The following is a 22,160-nucleotide window of genomic DNA, read 5'->3' as shown; positions in this document are numbered from 1 at the left end:
AGTCCTGGTCAACCTCAACCTCCAACCTCCTCCTCTAAGAGATAAGGTACATGTGTGTGCCCCCGTGCCCAGCTTTGGGTACTGTCTCTTGAGAGTAAACAGCTTCATCCAAAAGCATATGTACACAGTGTGCTAGCCTCTGACAGCATCCCTCTACACAGCCCTGCTCTCTTCTTGAACGTGTGTGCACACCCACCACCCTGTTTGACTAACTCACAAAGCAAATGCTTATTCATTCACAAGAGGATCAGGCTGCTCACTTAGCTTTCTTTCTCAGTGGAAGGGGGTGAAAATAGTTTATCTACACTCCACTCTTCCACATGTGGTACCTGTGGCCTCAGCATGACCCCAGATCCCAAACAGAAGGGGCAAGAGGCTGTGTGCTTGCCAGGGTTGTATGACCTCTTCCATCATTAGCCTTTCCTGTTCCTTTTGTTCTTAGGATAGGAGTGTTGTATCCTTGGCAACGGTGGTGTGTTTCAGTTTTTCCAGCATGGTGAAGTCAGCACATTGTCTTCTGACCTCCAGATCACGTGTATATCATCAAGCCTAGACAGATACAAGATCAGTTAACTAATTCACTCTGGTTCCCCAATTGCATTGTCTCCCATAAAATAAAAATAAAATAAATGTGAAGTCAGGAACAATTATGCCAGGGTAGGAAATAAATACTCCTACCATTAAAAACTGGAAATCACTAGCTTTGAAATTTCTCCAAAAACGCAACCACAAGTGTCAAATTCCAATCAAATGATGACTACAAAACTCAATTTGTAGACATTATCTTGCAAAGCAGTCAGAGCTGTGGCAGTGACACAGATTTTCACAGCGGAGGCAAGTTTGTTCCTTTTCCCTGTTCTTTGTGCCTTTTTTTTAACTTAGAGGAGGTGGGGGCAAAAGGGTTATGCATCAAACTGTTCATTTCAATATGCAATTTGCCCCAAAGAATTTCTGACTTAATTCATTTTCTCACCAACCCAAATCCAATTCAAAAAAAAAATTCTTGAAGCCGGAACAATCTACTTTCTGTTGAGGAGTGCTAATAGGTGAAATGTTACCCTGTCAACGCAGGAGGCACCAGCTGAGCGCAGAGCCACACAGGAGGTAGTTGTGTTTGCTTTCTTCTGAATTCTTAGCCAGAGCTAGATGGATAGGGAAGCATAATGAGAAACAAAACTCATTGCTGGCTTTTCTTTACCTATAAAGATAATTCAGGTTGGAAGATGTTCACGTCCTAGTGCTGAGTGCACCTCTAATAAGGACGACATTTGTCTGAGTGAAAACAAAAGAGTGAGGTCAAAAGTCTCTTAACACGCAGCTTCCCTGGTTCTTGCTGTGCATTGACATTTCCATCGAGATATGTCAAAATAATTATCCATTTGACGTGGTTTGTATTTCCCAGGAGAGGAGCTTTTTTAGTGTCTTTGTGATGTGTCTATCTGCAGAAACTCAACAGCGTGACACTTTCAGTTTGAAAGTATTTTCTGTGGTTCTCTAATAGGCAAGGGGGTGGGGTGTTAGTGAACGTGTGTGAGTACCCACTATGTGCATGTGATATACCATGGCATTCTTTTCTTCCTTCAATGGGGACTGAATGGATGCCACACAGAAGGTCTACTGCTGAGCCATATCTCAACCCCAATAGTTCAGATCTGATAAGAATTATTGGCTCAGCCTCATCCCCTTCCCCCCTCACTCTGTAAACAGGGAGTTTGGCCTTTCAAGTCGCAGCCATCTGAACTCTACTTTTGTTATCAAAAGTCATCAGCCTGCCTGACCCCTTTTATGCAAATGATGGATGCCAAGTCATAAGGCACAGATTCAAATGATTTTCTGTTCATTTATTCATTCGTCATTCATTCATTTATATAATAACAATAGCCTAGTCCTCCAGGGTTCTAGAGTCACTACAGAGAATGGGACAGACTGGGTTATAAAGCTCAGGGGATTACATTCTGCTGAGAAAAGATAGCACATAACAAAACAAGTAAAGCGATTTTTTTAAAAGTCTCAATAAGTATCATAGAGATTGGAAAAGCAGTGGTGATAATCCACGGTGTGTGGTTGTACCACCAGAAAGGTGTTCTCTGTGCAGGTGATGGGTTAACAGCCAGGATGATGTGCAGGAAGAGAGCTGTAGGCAGAAAATCCAGGTGAGCACTTGTGAGGGAGGTGTGCAGCCTGAGCGGGTCTCTCAACCCCACATTCCTGTGGAGGGGTTTGACTGACCATTTTAAGCCAGCCACGTGGGAAGTTGTCCTCTGTTAGTGATGTGTATGAGGCTCCATTATGAGAGCTAGAAGTGTTGTTCTCCTCAGAATGGTTTGCTGGACAGGTTGAAAAAAAACCCCTATTCTCTGGTCCCCCTTGCCTGGCACAGGTTTTACAGCATGGGACATTCATCCTGTCTGATGTTAATTTTTAGGTTCTTCTTGGAACATGGATGCTGGATTGAGTGTTATTTAAATCCTTTTCTAGGTAGGCATGTCTGAGCTATCTAGGAAAAGATTCTGGGGCTGTATATAGGATGAGGGACCCATCACTCACAATATGTTTTGAACATCCTGTCTAGAGGAAAGAACTCATCATAGAATGGTTCTTGGCCCCTGAAGCCTGCTAGTGTCTGGCAGTGTAGTGCAATGTGCAAATACATATCCTACGTCAGAGAGAGGGGCATGACGGATATGATGAGGGGGAGTGGTAGTGTCCAAGCTGACATCTGGAATCATCTCTTGATCCCGGGGATACTGGGACATCAAGCAAGGGTGAAGAGTAAAAGCTGGGCATATCACAGAGACTCCAGGAAGAGCTATGTCATGTCTGGTCTCCAAAAGGAGGACCCCACGGAAGTTGAAGCTGAAGCTCCAAGAGCCTGGCACATGGCGCCAGAGCTCTGCCCCCTTGGGAATGCAGCTACTTTGGGTGCTGAGAGTCTCCAGCTCCACATTTAGGGAAGCACCAGTGTCTTCCTATTAGCACATACAAGGAGGGGTAGATGGAGACGACTGGCTGGGTTTCCATCCTGAGTTATTTGGGGGCTATTGTCCTCTTTGCCCTGGTAACTTGCTTGGGAGTTAGAAATCGAATTTAGTCTCAGGATGCCTATTTGTTGTGACCTACAAATGCCACATCAACTTGGCTTCCCCTGTCTAAGACATGCTTCTCCATTGCAGGCACAACTCTTTGGCATCTTCCTTTTGTTCCATGATGATGATGATGATGATATGACCCAGGTCTCTATTCCCTCACCAGTCCTAATCTGGATTTTCGTGAGATTTAAAGCCTCACATTTCCTAGCAGCAATTCAGGTGTTGAGGGATGGCTTTGTTCCAACTGAGTTCCACCTCACTGTCCCTGCAAGTCTCCCTTTCATTTCAGCCTTGTCCCGACCAACTGATTTGCGTTTACTTTTTATTAATTCACTGCTACTGTCTGCTTTTTTTGTTGATGTTTTATTTGCTTATTATTAATTTACAGTTTCATACATGCATATAATATATTTTGGCCATTTTTACTCTGTTATTCTGTCTTTCCTCTCCCACTCCTGCTAAAACCCTCTTTCCTCCCCCAAAGCCTGCCTTCCAATTCTTTTCTGTTTTTTAAGGTTGTTTATGAGAGAGAGAGAGAGAGAGAGAGAGAGAGAGAGAGAGAGAGAGAGAGAGAGAGAGAGAGAGAGAGAGAGAGAGAGAGATTATTCTAAGCAGCCATTAAGGACAAGTAAGTCCTCAGAGCGGGGTCTTATGATCCTTCCTATCCGTGATGGACCACCGGCTGCCCTCTTTTTCATTTAGTCCTGATCCACATTTGGAGTGTGTTGTACAGTTCAGAGGAAACCTCCATTACTGTTCCTCGGCAGCTGTCCATCTTGTTTTTCTTTTGTTTTGAGACAGGGTCTCTCACTGAGCCCACATCTTGCTAGGCTGGGCTGTCTGGTCACAGAGTCCCATGGATCCACCTGCAGTCATCTTTCCAGACCAGGATTGCAGGGGCACACTGCCGTGCCCAGCCTCCTGTGTGGGTCCAGGGGATGTAACTCAGGTTCTTCTGCTTGCAAAGCAAGCCCTTTCCTGACTCAGCCACCTCCTATTCTTGAGCTCCGTGTTGAGATGTGGAACCCTGATGTAGTAGTTACGGTTGCTGGCTTGCTTAGTTTGTGATCTCTGCGTTCCCTGCCCCTCACTCTGGTAGCATTGCCCTCAGTGTTCTCCTTTTTAAACGGCCACAAAGCAATAGCAGCGGCAAGAAGGAACACTTTTGATCTTGAGCAGAACTGCCGATGACCGCAGCTTCGTCACTCTAGGAAACCAGAGCAACAGCGGAGGCTCGAGATACAAGCTTTTTAAGGTCCCTCCTGTACGAAAGATAGCTTCCACTCAGAACTCTTGAGTGGAGCTGGTGGGAGTGGAGTATGCTTGCTCTCAGTTCTTTCCTTATCCGTCGCCAGTTCCCAGGAATCCGTCAGGTGAGGAGGGGCCTGGGGACCACAAATGAGCTCACCCCCGTTGTTACTGGGCTTGAGCTGAGAAACTCCCAAGCAAAAGGGACTAAAAAATTGTCTCTTTACAGTGCTTGCTCATTGAATGCAAATTTCCCACTCAGGGACTGATAGTTTGACTCTGCCTTAGCTCTTATACAATACGACTTTAATCTCATTTTAGATGTCTGGGTTCTGCGGGATGCTTTCATCCCACAGAAGATTTCATTTCTGATCATTTCCGATAGGTCTCTCATTTGAATTTGCCTTTTCCTCCTTTTAATACTGTGCCATAGTCCTTTCACATCTAGATTTCGTACCGTAGCGCTATTTCTTGGTGGAATGTTGCCACAGTGGGTGTTAATGATGAAGATGTCAGAATTGTATCCTAAATGATAGTAAAATTCAAATAAAGACTCCAGGAGAAAATATGCCTATAAATATTTTAAAAAGATCTCTTTTGGGGAAGCATTATTTTTTTTCTCTCTCAGCAAAAGGAAATGTTGATTGATACAAATACCTTAGGAGATGCATTTTCTTGTTGAACATGCCGTCATAAGAAATAGTCACATAAATCTTGCTTGTCAGAACTCCCACAGTGGTCAGCGTGCTGGATAAAAGGGGCTTTTGGCTCTCCTTTCCTGTGTGAATGTTTTATTTAGGTCTGCCCACCGTGGTGAATGTGATGGTTCTAATAGCACCCCAGTCCATCTAACTCAATTTCTTTCTCTCCGTCAAAAACTCTAAAATGATGATGATTTCAAAGACGGAGATTAGTTGTGTTTCCACCACAGGAAACGATGGAGGTATTACTGAGATGGGATCTGAGTCAGAGCTTCAAATACTGGCCTAGTCTCCTTTAAGTTTCATCTTGTGTACAGGACAGGAGTGAGATTCTGTACGAAAATATGCTTCTGTGAGGCCCAAGGAAACTGGAGCAAACCATCCATATTCATCCTTCCTTTGGGGGACATTCCTGCTCAGCATGTTCAAATATTTGGGATCAATGTAAAGATTTGAGCTCAGCTCTCAAAAGGCTCCAGGTCACTGGCTGAGAGCTGTGTTTTCTTAGGACTAAGGCTCTGCCTCCTTGCACACTGAGATATGATACTGTATTTGACAGAGATATCTTTTTCTGCCTTGGGATAAAATATAAATGTTTCTCATTATCTATTTGCCCCCCCTCTTTTTTTTGAAAAACAAAACAAGCAAACAACCAGCATCGTTAACAACAAAAAGTGAAGAAAATGAATTTTGGCCATTGCATCCAACCTGCTTGGATGGGTAAACATTATCTGGTCCTGCACCCCCCAGTTCTGAAAGCACCTGTCAGACCTTAAGGGGGCACCCTTCATCCATTCCTCACCCTTGAATTCACTTGTGAGCAGGGGTGGGGGCTTGCATGTGTGGATTCCTTTTGGAATAGTCAAAGGAGGTTGGCTTCTTTCTCTTGTTATCGAGACAGCACTCTGGTTACAGAGCGTGAACTCGACTATGTGTTATCTCCTGCTCCTTGAGCTCTTGCTACCTGTTGAGCAAAATCAATTTTTAAATTAGCTTTTTTCCAAATGCAATTACTTCTCTTTACAACAGTTCTATGAGCTAGGTGCCCCTCCATTTTCTTTCCTTTCTTTCTTTCTTTCTTTCTTTCTTTCTTTCTTTCTTTCTTTCTTTCTTTCTTTCTTTCTTTCCTTCTTTCTTCCAGTAAGAAATACAGGCTGCTAGTTGCGTTAGCCCCCAGTTGGATTCAGAGCCAACATTTGAATCCTGATCTGTCTGACATCAGTATCTCTTCACTACATGCTACACTGGCTGAAAATATAAATAACAGTTGATGACTGAAGGCCTGGAAAAGTCAACAGAAAATGAGATTCATCTCCCGGGTCAGAGGGATTAAACCAGAAGCTGGAAGGCTTTATCTGCTCCAGTGTGGCAGGGCCTCCTTTTAATGACTTCCCCTTGCAGGCGAAATTCTCTGGAAGAATGCTGTTGACAGCCTTCAATGCACCATAAATAACACCCAGGTGCTCGGGAGGAACCCTCTCCTTACCCTCCTGGGTGCTTTGCAAAGGCCTCAGAATTAACCCTCTCAAAACCAACCAAGCTACCTCTCCCCCAGACTGAGTGGCTCACAATGGATGGCTGCTTTGCAACTTCTCTAGGTGTATTTGCAATAAATATCAGTTCATGTGTGTGTCAGCCACACAGTTGGGATTTAGGGTCTCGATGTAGTTGGCATCTAAGAATTCTGCCAATTTGTTATTTGTTTGTTTGTGGTGTAGAAAAGGCACCTAAGCTTATGCTTACGATTTCTTTTAGGCTGGGCCAGGCTTTGTTTTTGCCTCCTTGGCCTCGGTTGAAGAGGGATCAGGACAAGTGATACAAAATCAGTTCTTCTACACTCTGTAATGAATCTCATTTTGGCCAGGGGAATCTTGGACAGTAGAGATCATGGTGCAGAACATGATAGGATATCATGGAGAAATACAAAGAGTCTGGGTGTTTGGAAGTCTGGGGAAGTCTACACAGTTACCTAAGTAGGGTATCTGATGACTGTAGGTACCTACCAAACCAATGACAACAAGGTAGAAACCTTGGCACCTGGGAGGTGCTTGTTGTTCTCAGAAACAGGTGGGAGGTACCAGAGACTTTTTTTTTGCTTGCATTTTCTAGTTTAACAGAATGCTTTTTATAATCATTAAGTCCTCGCAAAATTAAAATAGAATACGTAAGAGAAGTCTAAGAGGAGGGAGTGGGGGGAGGGGAAGAGGAGGAGGGAGAGAGCAGTGAGGGAGAGGAGGAGATTGGGAGAGTGGGAGAGAAGGAGATGATTCATGGGAAAGCCAGCCAGTGACTGGTCTTGGAATTCTCCTGACCAGTACACTGCTGTAAAACTCTCCCACCCCCACCCCCAACTCTAGCCAAATGATCCACCTGCAGATTTTAGAATTGCCACTTGCCAGAATGGAATGAGTCAGTTCTTCAAGCAAAAGGGCAGGGAGAAAAAAATTCCAAGTAAGAGGACACAGTACAGAGGCTGGCAAACAGTGAAGGCTCGGAGAGACAGGAGTGAGAAGGTGGGCCTGGGCAAGGACAGAAGAGTGGATGAAGCCAGCAAGAGAGTTAGGGCAAAACCATGAGGGCAGAATATGAAGACAGTATCACTGAGTTCATTTGGTGGCAACAGCAGAGCACCTGGGTGGACTTTCGTGTTGCCTGAGGAAGTCACCATCATGGCTCTGCATGAGAGAAGACAGTGAGAGGCCATACTGTTGGCTCTGGCCATGCGTGTAAGGCACAGACCAAACTTTGGGGGGCTTAGCTAGCTAAACCTCCTCTCTATTGCCGAGCCCAATGTCTGGGAGCTCCTACGCCAAGGGTAAGCTCTGCTCCTGCATTTATCAACTCTGAACCAGGCAGACTCTAGGGCAGGTTCTCAGAAAAGATGACGGCCCATTTGGTGCCCATTGTTCCAAGCTCAGTGCTACTAGACTTAAGGAAATACTGAGGATGGAACTTTCACGTAACAGGGCCACAAGAAAATTGAGTGTATCTCAAGCTACCCATAGGTTTCTGTCCCTCCGTGGAATCCCAAGTTGCCCTGCCTGAATTCATCTGTTTCCATTTAAATATGTCCAAATGTAAGTGTACACATTCACACTTACACATTTAACGTAAGACTCCCCCCCCCTCCCTGCTTCTCTGGTTCTGTTATGGAGAAACCAGGGCCCAAACTCAATTTTAATCAAATACCCATCTACTGCTACAGCCAGTAACTGGATTTCTCATCTGCCATTGTCTTTATCAATCACCTTTTGTGACTTTAATCAGTTTCTGTCTTTCTGCTTTGACCTGTGCTGTATGGTCAGGTCCTCCCTGTTCTGTTTTTATTCTTAATTTCTTTTGACTCTGAAGTGGAAATGCATTATTTGCATTTTCATGTTTCAAAATGCTTCTTTGAGTAGCATGTTTATTTTGCTGACAAAAGGCATTTTGAGCAAGATGCATGTCCTAGGGGCATTGGTGCTATTGCTGGACACAACTCAAAGGGCTTTGTGATGGTATGTTAGTAGTATTTCCTTTTGCTGTGATAAAGTACCTGGGGGAAAAACAACTTAAAGGCAGAAATGGTTTACTTTGGCTCACAGTCCAAGGGTACAGTCCATCAGGGCAGCAGGAGCCTGGGGTGGCTGGGCATATTGCAGGAAGCAGAGCGAGATGAATGATAACGCCCAGCTTGCTTTTTCCTATATGTTCAGTCCAGGAACTCGGCTCGGACAATGGTTCTGTCTATATTTAGGATGTATCTTCCTACTTCAATTTACGTAAACTAGATAATCCCTCAGAGAAATGCCCAGAGTATGTCTTTTCAGTAATTCTAGGGTTCTGATAATTAATTTTATATGCCAACCTGACTAAACCACAGTATCTAGGTAGCTGATTAAATGTGTCTTTATGTTGTTGGGAAGGCATTTTTGAGATAAACAGATTGTTCCCTATAGTGCCATGGGCCTTATACAATCAGCTGAAAACCTTTAGAAGATAGACCTTCTCCCAAGGAATTCTGTAGGGCAGGCTGGTTTCATGCTCACCTTGCTCTACCACTGTCTCTCCCTGTGAAGTCTGCTCATCCACCCTCATGATTTTGGATTTGTCAATTGCCAGAATATTGTGAATCAGTGTTCCTTGTGTCTGTCTGTTCTCTCTCTCTCTCTCTCTCTCTCTCTCTCTCTCTCTCTCTCTCTCTCTCTCTCTCTCTCTCTCTCTCTCTCTCACACACACACACATCCCATTATTTCACTTTTCCTTGAAAACCATGATTAATTACATTCTTGCAACGAGTTGTCTTCATGTCTGTATTCTATTCCTCCAGAAAGCTCTCACCTACCCTGACATCTCTCCCAACTTTCTCCCTGCACAGAAACTCTGATGTCACTGAACTCCAATCTTGTTTCCTGTCTTGCTTTTTGCCTTCGGTGGAGGAGAGCACAGTCCACTGCCACCATCGATAAATAGGTACAGTTTGGAAGACACCTGGCTACTCACTGAAAGTTTTCTACAGTCTTCAGTCTTTCCCCGCAGTCCTTCTTTTCAATGTGTTACGAACCTTCTTGTCCTCTGAGGTCTCTCCAAGTTCACTATTGAACTTTGCTGGATCTTGAAGCCAGCAATACATTTCACAGATTTTACTCTGTCAGGATACAGTCAGGCACTGGGCACTACCATGCTTCCCAAAGACATACGTTCTTGGTGAATATGCATGCATCAGCCATAGCCATCATTATGGTCAATTAAGGCAGGCTGATTATCTGAAATAGCATCCCTCCTTTTGGTAAACAGGTTCAGCTAGGTATGTGGTCCTTGAGTAGAAGAGCTTTTCCAAGTTCTCCTTATATAGACGTGTGATCATTCAGGAAAAAAATCTGGCCAATAGAACACAAGAGGGAAGGTTATATAGAATTTCTGAGTACAGTATGGAAGCAAAGTTTGGAGTAGGAGTGAGGTCAACCTGAGTGGTTGGCTAATATTGGGACAACATGCCCAGAATTTTCTGTGACTATGACTTAAGTACATTGTGGAGGAAGAAGAAACAAGGGAACAAAAGGAGCCTAAGCCCTTGATGATCTACGGGAGGGACCACATTGCTTTGGAAACACTTGCAGTAAGCTTAGCTTTATTCCTTTTAACGTTAAAGACTCTCCTGAGAGAGAAGTGCAGAGTCAGTCACTGCCATGCAAGTTGTTCCAAGGAAACTGAACCCCTGACTAATTGTGGAAATGGATAAACATATCCCTCAATTGCCAAACATGTTTTCCATGTAATTCCTTCTTACAATGCAAGGTAGGGTGGATGTCTTGCACACCCTGTCAGCCTGCTAAGCCTGCCTGTCCAAACAGAGCTCTCTGTGACTTTACTCCCCTGGCATGTTGGTACACATGCTCCCCCTACTAGAGTTCAGGGCCCAAGCGTGTGGGAGAGATTGAATGCAGTAAGATTTTTCTATCCACAGCAAAGCTAACAGCCATGGGACAGAGGACAGTGAATTTCACTGTGGAATGTTCTGGCTGCTGTGTAGATCTTTTTCCAGGGGATTCCAGAGTTGCAGAGAGATTAAAATTCCTTCAAATGTAGCACAGTAGTTCATGCCACAGTGATAAACACAATCCCAGCAGGGAAAAACAGTGCCTGGGTTTTGCTTATGTATAATTACTAGGTTCTGTGTACTGAGTATGATCTAGTTTACTATGTGATCTTGAAGGGAAATATATGTTCCCTTGAAAGACCAAACAATTCATGTTCTGAAAGCTTGGATGCTGGTTACATTTCTAAGGCTGAGTACTTCAACAAGTGAAATTTTATTTTGCAGAGCCTTGTAACTGTGTGTATTCAATCATTCATTCACCCATTCATCCATCTCTCATTCATACCTCCACCATCCACCAATCACCTGTCCATTCACCATTTATCCTCCTTGAATCCATCATTCACCTGATCATTCATTCGTCATCTATCCATTCACCATACATCTACCATCCACCCTTCTATCACCTATTATCATCCATCCACCCACCACCTATCCACTGTGCATCCATTGTCCATCTAGTCATCATTCATTCATATATCAAACCACCCACCATCAATATATCATACACCAATCATCCATCATCCATCCATCCACTGCCCATTCACTATTCCTCATATATCATCATTTATTACCCGTCTGTCATTCATCCATCATTTACCAATCTACCATCCAGCATCCACACGTCTACCACCTATCCGTTCATTAATCATCTATCCATCTACCTTCCATCCACCACTCTCCCATCCAGCCATCCATTTATCATCCATCCATCTATCCATCCACCTATTCATCTACCTACTCATATACCATCATAAGTCATCTACCTATCATTAATTTATCAGTAGTCAATTTATTTTCTATCTGTCCTTCAACTACCCATTCATCCATTCATCACCTATCCGTCATTCATTGATCTTTCTACCAGATCTCCATCATCCATCTATCCGTTCGTCATCCATTGATCCATCCAGCCTTCATTCATCCAGTTCAAGATTTATTAAGCATCAAGTTTTGCAGGTTCTGTGTACACAAAGATGAACAAGACATATCTTTCCCTGATAGACAGTTTGCCACCTACCTGAGATTTAAAGTAAGTGGTTGGGATGGTATTTGAAATGTCTAAAAGCATAAAGAAGATACATATAATTAATGGAATATCTTGAAGTCATACCTTGTAAGCCTCTGTTTTCCTTTCTCTAAGAATGCCATTAGAAGCCAATGGAGAGACAGGCATGGAACTTGTCAGCTGGTTTACTATAGCCACTGGCAGTAGCTGATGAATCATAGACGGGCAGTACCATGAGGGCAGAGGCATCCTTAGGAGGTTAGTTACAGAGAAGGATCATGTAGCCTCCCCTCTTTAAGACCCCTTATACCTAAAAGTACCTCAGGCCACAGACACCTGTCCTTATGGTTGGAGATGTGTCTGTCAGCCAGAAGAGGAATTTCAGAATTTTATTGAAAGCATTTTGCAACAGGAAATCCTTCTCTCTTTTTCCCCTTGCTGGTGCCAGCATAATTTAACTGTGATTTAATAGCTCCTTTCATTTACTTGCTAAATTATGCCTTTCCATCACCTTCCCTTTGGGTTTTCCCTCCTTTTGGTCCTACAACCTCCCATTATTTATTAATGCCCCATAATACATGATGGAGGCAGGCAGAACACAGTCGTTTCCCAGTGATTTAGGGGCTCCTGGCAGTGAGACAGCAAGAATTGGGTACATGTGCTTGGAGAGAGTCTCTCTCCTGTACTTGCCTTTTTAGAGTAGGGTCAGACAGCTCCAAGCCAACTTCTATGTGGGCTCTCCCCGTCCCCTTCTCAGCCCACCCCCTGGCCATTTTCCTGCTTGGAGCAGATTCAAACACTTGGCTCAGAATGATGGATGAGTCACAGTTCATGTTTTTTTTCCAAGATTCAACTGCTAGAATGAGCATGCTCCTCAGAGCGTGCTTAACTGAAGGAGAGCTACGTGGTAACTCAGTTTCCCTTTAAGGAAGGAGCCCTGGGTGAGACTGGGAGATTTTTAGACAGTTCAGATCTTGAAAGGGTCAGTTCTTGAAAGACAAGCTGGGGAGATGGTTCTTGTAATTCTCATATGGAGTAGCTTAGAACATTTGACTGCCAGGCCGAGTTGCAGAGGAGAGGGGCCCACTTGGGTGCAGAGTGTGTGTTTCACGACCTTCTCAAGAGTCTAGATCTGTCACATCTGGAGCATCAGAGAACCCCCCCCCCCAGGAACTGGCAAGAGGCACATTGGGCATTCCCCACCTGGCTCTTTTCCTCATCTCTTCAGTGCTTCAAGCGACACTAGCACACATTCTTTCACTTGGTAGATGAAGTTGGGACACCCCGCGGGTATCGAGCAGAAGGGCCTGCTCAGTAGCATACAGAAATGGGCTGAGCTTCCTTCGTGACTAAGCGTTTATAGAGCAGATTAATATTTCATCATTTGGAGATGATAATGCAGTCAAGCTCTCAGCACAGTGCCTAGCATTTAAAATGTTTGCCTTCCCTCTCACTATGGGCCTTCCAGCTAAGACAGAGGTTGCAAGGCAACTTTGGGTCGCATGCACAGAGTAGCCAGGAGGAGACTTGATCTCCCGTGTAGGTTCTCCAGTAACTGATCTGAAGACCCTAAAGGAGCCACTCAGCTTCTCTGGGCGCCAGTCTTCTCTGCCGGCTTAGATAGGCTCTGTGATAACTTCCTGCTATAACTGCCCCCAGGCTGCTTTAGTGGAGGCCTGGGAGGTACTCAGAACACAGAGTGGTAGTCACTGAAGGAAGGGGTTTAGGGATTACGAGCTCAGTATGCATGGGTTTTGTGATTATTCTATTGGGTAGCAATATCAAGCAGGAAAATCTCTTCTGAGTCTTGGACAGTCCAATCTTTTGTTCCTTTCTCCAGATCGCTGATGTACAAGCTATGCTGGGCCTAGCTGAGGAGCAACACAGTTGTACCAGCAGGCCCTTCTACTCTCCTTCATCCCGAACTGCATGTACCTGTTTCATGGCTCTGGATGGTGGTAAGGGCCTTGGAGCGTGGACATTGCCCCCTGGAGATGTGTCCTGAGGTTTCCCAGGGGGTCTCTGCAGCCATTCTCCATCTGTTGAGCTAGAGAGAGCTCAAGGACAGAGGAGGGGAGTTGAGATGGAACAGCATCTGGGATGGTTATTTTGGCCCTCTGTCCCTTTACTTGAGGTGACCTCCTGCCTCCAGCTCCAGCTGGCAGAGGGTAGCAGACAGAGAGGGGTCTGTGAGGAGGTATCCCTTGCTCAACTCCAATGCACTCCTCTGCTGCAAACCAAGCTGACTTTGTGGCGACCTCTGCAGCCCCCCCCCCTTCACTTCTCTGCAGCGCCTGGCTTTGCAATGACATGCTCATAGTTTCCTTCAGAAGTTTCGTTCATATAGCTCCCAGGCTGGGGACCTTCAGAGGGCCAGGCTGCTCTGTAACTAACGTGAATGTGTAATCTGCCCAAGCCTTGACTAATGCGTTCCTTGCATTATTAAACACAGATTAAATATATATGGATATTTAAATGTAATGTTATTTCCCCAAATCTGGCTTCTTGGTGTTCCTGACTTACGCCTTTTCAGTGCTCATAATTGTCTCAGGGATCATGAATTACAGGCAAGAGCTGCAGCTCCCTTGGCTCTGAAGTCTTTGCCATCCCATTACATTTGTTGAAGAGATGCATCCTTAGTCCTTCCACCCAGAAAATTACTGTGGGGGTTCTTCTCATGGGGATGTACTTTTCCCCTTCTCAGAGTTTACTCCCTGCCAGACAGTAAAGGCTGAGCTAGCTGGAGCCTTGCAAACTTGTAGTTGTGTCTGCTCTGCAAGAAAGTTTGTATCTCTGGTAAGTCACCTAATAGTAAGCTAAACCAAGCTAGTGTCCCTCTGCCTACTGTCCAATAGTCACATGTCCTATATGGGTGCTTGCAGGACCCTAGTGAACACTGATTTTTTTTGGTGTTTCATTGTGGTGTGTGTGTGTGTGTGTGTGTGTGGAGAGAGAGAGAGAGAGAGAGAGAGAGAGAGAGAGAGAGAGAGAAACAGAGACAGAGACAGAGACCTACTGGTCAACCTTAGATGTCAATCTTCAGAGTCCTTTACCTTGGTTTTGGGGGTTTGGGCTTTCACTGGCCCAGAGCTCCCCTTTTAAGCGAAATGGGGTAGTCAGCAAGTTCCAGGGATTCATTCACCTGTTCTGCCTCCCCCGAGTCAGGTTACAAGCACACACCCTCCCTGGCTCTTTTACGTGTGCTCTGGGGATCAAACCCAGGTCTACATGCTTGCTAGACAAACACTATTGATTGCACTAGCTCTCCAGCTCCCCCCATCCTTTTTTTAATGATTGGATTTCTTTGGTAGATTATTGCTTAATGTCTCAGCCTAACACCACGGGGAATTTCTACCCATGGAAAGTAGCACCTTACAGCCAAGGCTATCAAATTACTCTACTCTTGCCTGCCCCAGATTCCTCTTCATTACAAGGCAGGATAGAGGATAGGTCATAGTTACCTTCAAAGCATTTGCAGGTTCTACCCAGAGGAAGCAGGAGAATTGGTTGCCTGGTTCCCTAATAAGCTATGCAGCCAGTTTCCCTGCCCCACAAAAATGCACTTCTCTCTTAGTCTTGGTTAATGTTTCCTGCCTGCTACCATTGGGTCAATTGAACAAGAAACTGGGCTTGGGTTTCTTATGCTTGTCTGTACTGGTATATTGGATATGATACATCGGCTACTGATCTCTTAGAGATGTTTTCCACCCAGCAATAGCTGACTGCATTTCTTCCCATCTCCTCTTTCAGTGATTCCTTAAAACCAGTCATTGAGAAACATTTACACCTTAGGAATCCGCCACAAAACAATGTAGCAAAGTTTTTACCCCCACTTGGGAAACTGATTCTTAAAACTGAAAAGCTCTGCTGGGCATGGGAGACATAAACTGTCTTCTAAGCCCCCTTCCCTAGAGGTAGAAACAAAACTAGTGTGCCACTCAATTCTAGCCTGAGTTACATGCGGAGACCCTGTCTCAGCCCAGACCCTTCGCCACAAGGAGCAAAAACAGCCACACACTGTTGCAAACTCTCTCTTTAAATATTTAAATATGGCTGAGTACATGGGGTTAAAGGGTGATAGCCCCTGTGGCTAAACTCAGAACTCATGTCAGCTCTGAGCTTCCTGGTTTGCCTGTAAGGTTATAATCTCTGCCGAGTACCACAGATTTTCACTTGTCTGTAATCTTGCACAGCCGAGTACCACAGATTTCCACTTGCCCCTCATCTGTAATCTTGCACGGCTGCTATTATTTATTCCCACAGCTAAGAACTACTCTATCTCAGACCCAGACTTCCTTGAATTGGGAGTCATGGGAGTTGTTAAGGAAGGAAATTTGGTTTTCAGCTTTCCAGGACAACTTTTGACTCTTAGCCTCTTCCAGGTGGCCTAAGGTTTGCCGAGGAAAGAAGGATGAAAGGGTTGGACCTGGGCACTGTGGGTTTCAAGGAGCAATACTCGGCTGGACCAACTCCCGCTGCAGCCCACTTACGGGCTGGATTCTGAAACACCCACAGAAAAGAAAAAGGCCATGCTTGGTGGTCATGACACACAGCACCCAGTACAACACCAGGAAGCTTCTGTTTTTATTCCCTTGGGGCTGGGAGGTCTTTACGATAGATTGCTTTTCGTTGTCCTCAGTAATATACAGTGTGCATCTTGGGACAAGTCAGGGATTTGGTAAGCAGTCCCCGATAACTTTCGTGACTGTGGCCTGTAGTTGCGGGTCTTCAGAGGGGTTTGCCCGCACCCCCATCCCCACTCTGAACTCTGTTTTATTCTATGTGCTTCAGTCAACGCCCTACCCAGGCTACTCAAAGGAAGGGAGGGAATTCTCAAGATGTGGGGACGCAAAGGGGAGAGAGGCTATAGCAGGAGGGAATCCAGCCTTTGTGCTTCGCAGTTCCAACTCTTCAAGGGCTGTTCAGCTCAGGCAAGCAGGGAGTTAAGGTCTAAGGAGAATGGAATTTCCCCTGTGGCTGTACAGACTTGTTTTAACCACAGGAACGAACACAAGATGCGACTTGTTCCCTCTGCTATTGTCTGAATCCCCTTTCCCTCCAGCAGGCAGCCGGGCTAATGTGTGACATTTCTCCAGGCATCCAGAGTGCTCCCTGCCCTTCTCTTTATGGTTTTTCTTCTGCCTTCCCCCTAGATACTCACTAACCTCACCTTCAAAGGGTTTCAATAAGCCAGGGCTGTCCTCTGTGGACTGGACAGAGAAGGCATGTGGATTCGGGTTATTTATTAATTTTTAAGGCGTGTGTCTCCCATACTTTCTGTGCCATCTCCTGCAATTCCTTCTGGCAGTCTCAAAATTCCACCATTATCTCTTGCCAGTCCCTAAGTGGGGTGATGGGCATCAGACGCAGGGCAGGGCTGAATCACTCCATGAGGAGCCGCCCGTGCTGGCTGGGACTCCAAGATGCCCCGCCGGTACACTGCAAAGAGCAGCACTTTTCCTCTCAATTAATTCCTTTTGCCAGTCCCTCAAGCACTGAGTCCTTCCAAGCCTTGGTTAGAGGTCTTATTTTATGGATGCGTCAGTCGTCTAGACTCTGCACAGCTCAGGGGAGGCCTCTACCCAACCCCAGCACATTCCCACCCACTAACTAACCTTGAATACCGGGGAACTCGGCTTCTCTCCCAGACGATGGGATAGACAAAGGGTGTCAGAGAGGGATTATGCCACAGTCCTCTCCCCTGACTTCTCCATATCCCTGTTTTACCTTTTCACCTTATTTATTTATTGGCCTGGTTCCAGTTCTCTTTGTATCCCAGTACGACCGACCAGTGACAAAAGAAAAGCCAGCGTGCTGTGGCATCTCAAGGGAGCCTGGACCTGGGGGCTCACTTCTCCTTGCCTTTGCTGTGATAGAAAAGTCTTCCTGCAGACAGTTTTCTTTAAAAATTCTCTTTAAAGCGGCATTAGGAAAACTAAACTGTATTTCTTTCCAGAGCATTCCCATTGGATAAGGTGCACAGAAAGTTCAGTCAGAAGCCAAACTTCGGTTTCAAATATAAGACACCTTTGTTCAAATTATAATCATAATGATCCAATGTGTTTGTGATTTAATTATTTGGAATTAGAGTAAAGAAAGACATCCTGTAATTACCACTAAACTTATGTAGAGGCATAAATCTAATAATTAAACACTTCCAGATTTCATTCAGTGAGTAGTGAAATGGAAAAATCACCATGGATCCCCTTCCATGCTTGTAAAGGGGGTTCTAGAACTATCAGTGGATATCAGTGGAAACATCTCAGAATCCTTGCATGTAAAGTACTCTTGTCAGCAAAATCAAAATCCCAGGAGCAGGGTGTCTGAGCAGCCAAGGTTTGATAGCAACTGGGTGTGAATGACAAATTATTCCTTCTAGAGAGAGGGAGAAAGAGAAGGGCAGAGTGGAAGGGGAGAGGGGGGGAGGGAACAGGAAGAGGGGGAGATAGAGGAGTAGGAGGGAAAACATTAGGATGGGAGAGAACAGGGAAGAGAAGGAAGACCGGGAGAGAAGGAAAAAGGGGAAAGGAGGTTGTTAAGACTTGGGAAGGAAAGAAAAAACAATTCTGACCAGATGCACAAGACTCCTTTCCCAAGATTATAAAGGCAGTAAGGAAGTGGGAAGATTCCCTAATCTGTGAAGCTGTCTACAAGACCTTTTGAGAGTTCCAAAGTTTCCTCTTTTGTGATTTATCACCCATGATGGGGTGAATTTTTCAGTCATGCAGCTGCGTTTAGTTGTCCCTGCTCCTGTAAGTAGCTCCCCACTCAGAATGCTGTAACTCAGTAAGCTCATTGGTTCAGCAAATTAAACATTGGTGATACATTTCTTTGGTTCCTTATGTGGAATAAGTAGACCTTTGTTCATGTATTCCCCAGGAACGTTCATCTGTAAACTGGGAATGATCAACACACAAGGAGAGTACACAGAATACTGGCAGCCTGGCACCCAACACTACATCATTTACAGCTGTCCATGTGAGACTCATGGTAGACCTTGAAGAATGATGTTAGCTATAGAGATGAAGGGAATCTCAGAAGCACATGAGATGTGGTTGCACTTTCCACTCCAACTCTCTTAAATTGTAGGCATAACTTAAGGGTTCATTGTTGATCTCTTCTTCAGCTCTTTGGAAATTTAACCTTTCCACATAATATGACTGCCTAATTTATGTGGCTAGACTCTGAAGTCTCCTATATTGGGCGCCAACAGTTCTTCTAACATCAGTACTTTCTTTTAATTCCATTTTCACACATGCTTCCCCAGCCTGAGTGCTCCAATTTACAGCAAAAGTGTTCCCTGGAGGTTCCTTTTTCCTCAGGCAATGGCACCACCCTCCCGGTCTTGAGGATTGAGTGCCATTTGATATTTCTATCTTCTTTCGCGTGTCCAGTCAACATGAAGTTTGTGCCAATCTCATTGTCCTAAGAATTGAGGCTGCTTTTTTAACATGGGCAACTGCATCACCTTTCTAACTGGTCAATAACCCTTGTCATTGTGCTGCACAGAGTCTTCACACTGAACTCCCAGAAGACAATTCTTTTTTTTTTCTTTTTCCTAGACAGGGTTTCTCTGTATTGTTCTGGAGGCTGTCCTGGAACTCACTCAGTAGACCAGGCTGGCCTCAAACTCACAGAGATGCACCTGCCTCTGCCTCCCGAGTGCTAGGATTAAAGGCTTGCGCCACCAATGCCCGGCAGGCTTGACAATTCTAATAATACCAGTTCATGCTTAGAGAGCTGTAAAAATGAAAAAAAAGTAGAAGGAACTATTTTGTGCACCATTCTTCTTTTCTCTGGACACAGGCTACCTTCCCTTCACTTGCTTTCAGCTCTTAGTGCTCCCTTCCCCACACTGGTCCTCCCCCAAACTTCACCTATTGGATCTTTACTCCCTCAGGTGGCTTACTTACTGCTTGCTCTTTGACAGGTGAAGTGTTTCCTTGGTCACATCTAGTGGGGCAGAATATCCTCTTTCTGGGATACTGAAGGACTTTGTATATCCCCCCTCTGATGGTCATGATATTGCCCTGTGTTAAGGTTTAACTAATTAATACATACACCGAGTTGTGCTATTCTCATTCATTTAAAAAGTGATTCCCACGTGTGCTTATGTATTCTATGTGAGCTTACATGCTTTGCCTCTTCCAGACGAGGGAACCGACACTTACGACTGTCAAGTCGGTTGCCAAATGTACAGAAGGATCAGGCAGAAGAATCAGTGTGAACTCAAGCCCACTTGATCCCAAAGCTGCTGCAGAATGTTGGAAGGCTGCTGGAGTTGAAAGAGAAAGAATGGTGCAGTTGGAAGATAGGGAAGCTTTTGCAGGAAAGGAAGGTTGGGCTGTGACAACTAGACTCCTGCAGGCAGGTGCAGAGGAGAGAACGCTAAGCGGGAAGACAGGTGAAGTGTGGCAGAGGATCCTCCATGGATGCTGTGGTCAGTGGATGAGAAGGCAGGGCTGCCCTCTTTCCTGCCTTGATCTGAGCCCTTTGCAAGGAGCTTCCTGCCCCTCTCCCCTACTTGTGTTTGCAGACCAGGGAGGAGGGGGGTCTTCAGCACAGGGCTTCTCTACTCTAGGGAAGGCCCTGGGACTCAGACTTTTAGCCACTTTCATCCCTAGTCTTTAGGTGTTCTGTCTGGTAAGCAGAGTCCCCTCCTGGGCAGCATGGCTTTCGCACATCTGCCCAGACTCTCTGAGCAAGCCCACAGATACCATCTCCAGGCAAGGTCAGAGTGGGCAAGCACCTCCCTGGGAAGTAGGCATTGTGCCAGGAGGGGTCTTTAGCACCCTCTACTCTATGTTCTACGTTCCTGACTCTCACTCTCAGATCTTCCTGGACTAAGGCTACTGCAGAACCTCTGAGCCAATATCTCCCTAGGCCTGGGTCCCATCACCTGGAATCCCAGCTCCAAATAACAGGGCAAGTGACAGGAGAAACTTAATTGAACTGTTTTTTAACAGGAGAAGCATAAGGTGAGTCCTGGCATCTCAACAGAGTAGGAAGAAGCTGGAGATCCTTGTTCTGGGACTTCTCCATCTGTTAAAATCGCCAGTGAAAGCCAGTGAGCTAAGACCCGACTCACAACCCCAATTACAGATGGCTGCCAAGGCTCTGGACACGGCCACATGAAGTCACTGCTATTTAAAGCCTGGTGCCGATCCCATGCGAGATGATCCTCGTATTTGAACAGCTGCCTTAATCAAATGTCACTAACATGTATTTTAGCCCAACAGTCAAAATGGATTCATAGCTCTAACCAGAAAGCTAGGCATGGTAATGCAGGCCTGTAATCCCAGTGCCAGGAAACAGAAGCAGGAACATTATTGCAAATTTGAGACCAGTCTTAGGAAATATCAGAGAAATATACAAATATGCATGAAAAAGGATCTCGATAGCAGTATTGGTATTTGTTAGAAAGAGCCTCTGGGGTCAGCAGCTCTAGCAGGATACCAGGACAGATCACAGCAGAGTCTTCAAATACTGAGGTACTGACCTGCATCTGTGTCTGCAGAGAATGAACAGCTTCAACAGAAAAGCCAGGAGATCAACAGAGGATATTTAGCTAGGTTTTCTATTTCAAAGAAGAAAACAAAAATTTCTATGTTTCAATCTTCTTTGGTGTTTCCCAACGTTTAAGCATAAATCCTTAAAACAAAACACAAACAAACAAACCCAAGAAATGACAGATACAGAATAGATTAGTAGGCTCTGTCCACATCCTGTTTCCTGAACCTGAGAATATTTTAGGCCGCATGACATAAGGACTTTACATCCGTGGTTAAATTGAGGGTGCCCAGATAAGACCTTGCGTGGGTTCTCTGAGTGGGTCCAGTGTGGCCATCCTGGCTTTTGTACAGAAGAGGGGCAGAGTCCTAGAGACTCGAAGGAGCTGCTCCACTGCCAGTAGAAGGAACACCAGCATAGGAAAGTCTCACGTGGAGTCCCAAGAAGTAATGCGGCCCTGCCTCGATCCTCAGCCTGGTGAACCTGTGAGACAGTTTTCCGTCGTGCCAGGACACCAGGTTTTTGGTACTGTTTTTGCTAGCGACAGTGGCAAACGGGTACAGCGTATTTTTCGGGTCTGAAAAAGCAGCTCCTGTGAGACAGGCAGGTCTGGTTGTGCCGATTCTTTTCACAGTCGCTCTCTGGAGGGCGGACGCAGGAAGACAAGAGAGTTTGGAGACGCAGTGAGCTGCAGAATGACGTCCTATCTTACATATCAAACAAATAATCAATAGTGTTAACGAATCCACTGCCTCTGTGATGGAGCTGTTGGATAGAAGGCAGATGAGAGATGGGAAGGGGTCTGGCTCAGGGACCATCCTTCTTAGGACCACACTGATAGAGTTTCCATAGGAAGACTTAAAACTACTGAAACTCAGTTCCCAGAATTCCCCTTTAAACTCTGTGAAGCCAGACCTTGCTCTCCTCTGTGTCCCCACCACGCAGCAGCTAGCCATCCCGTACCCACGTGCTTTGAATGGGCAAATGCATGACTTGAAGAAGCTTCTGTGTACCTCCAAGGAAAA

At 45.3% G+C, this 22,160-nt stretch overlaps 1 long non-coding RNA gene across 1 annotated transcript in view; it reads left to right on the top strand.

The window, feature by feature from the left end:
* Window positions 1–22,160, top strand: part of LOC110343332 — a 53,861-nt gene that overhangs the window by 12,122 nt on the left and 19,579 nt on the right. Inside the window, exons 2-4 of the long non-coding RNA XR_005874142.1 lie at window positions 9,396–9,490; window positions 11,485–11,649; window positions 13,466–13,583. This is a non-coding gene — a long non-coding RNA (uncharacterized LOC110343332). The remainder of the gene's footprint in view (window positions 1–9,395; window positions 9,491–11,484; window positions 11,650–13,465; window positions 13,584–22,160) is intronic.

The sequence above is a fragment of the Mesocricetus auratus genome, unplaced genomic scaffold (assembly GCF_017639785.1).
Source record: "Mesocricetus auratus isolate SY011 unplaced genomic scaffold, BCM_Maur_2.0 Super-Scaffold_100676, whole genome shotgun sequence".
Taxonomy (NCBI): Eukaryota; Metazoa; Chordata; class Mammalia; order Rodentia; family Cricetidae; genus Mesocricetus; species Mesocricetus auratus.
This window is presented reverse-complemented; position numbering and strand designations above follow the sequence as displayed.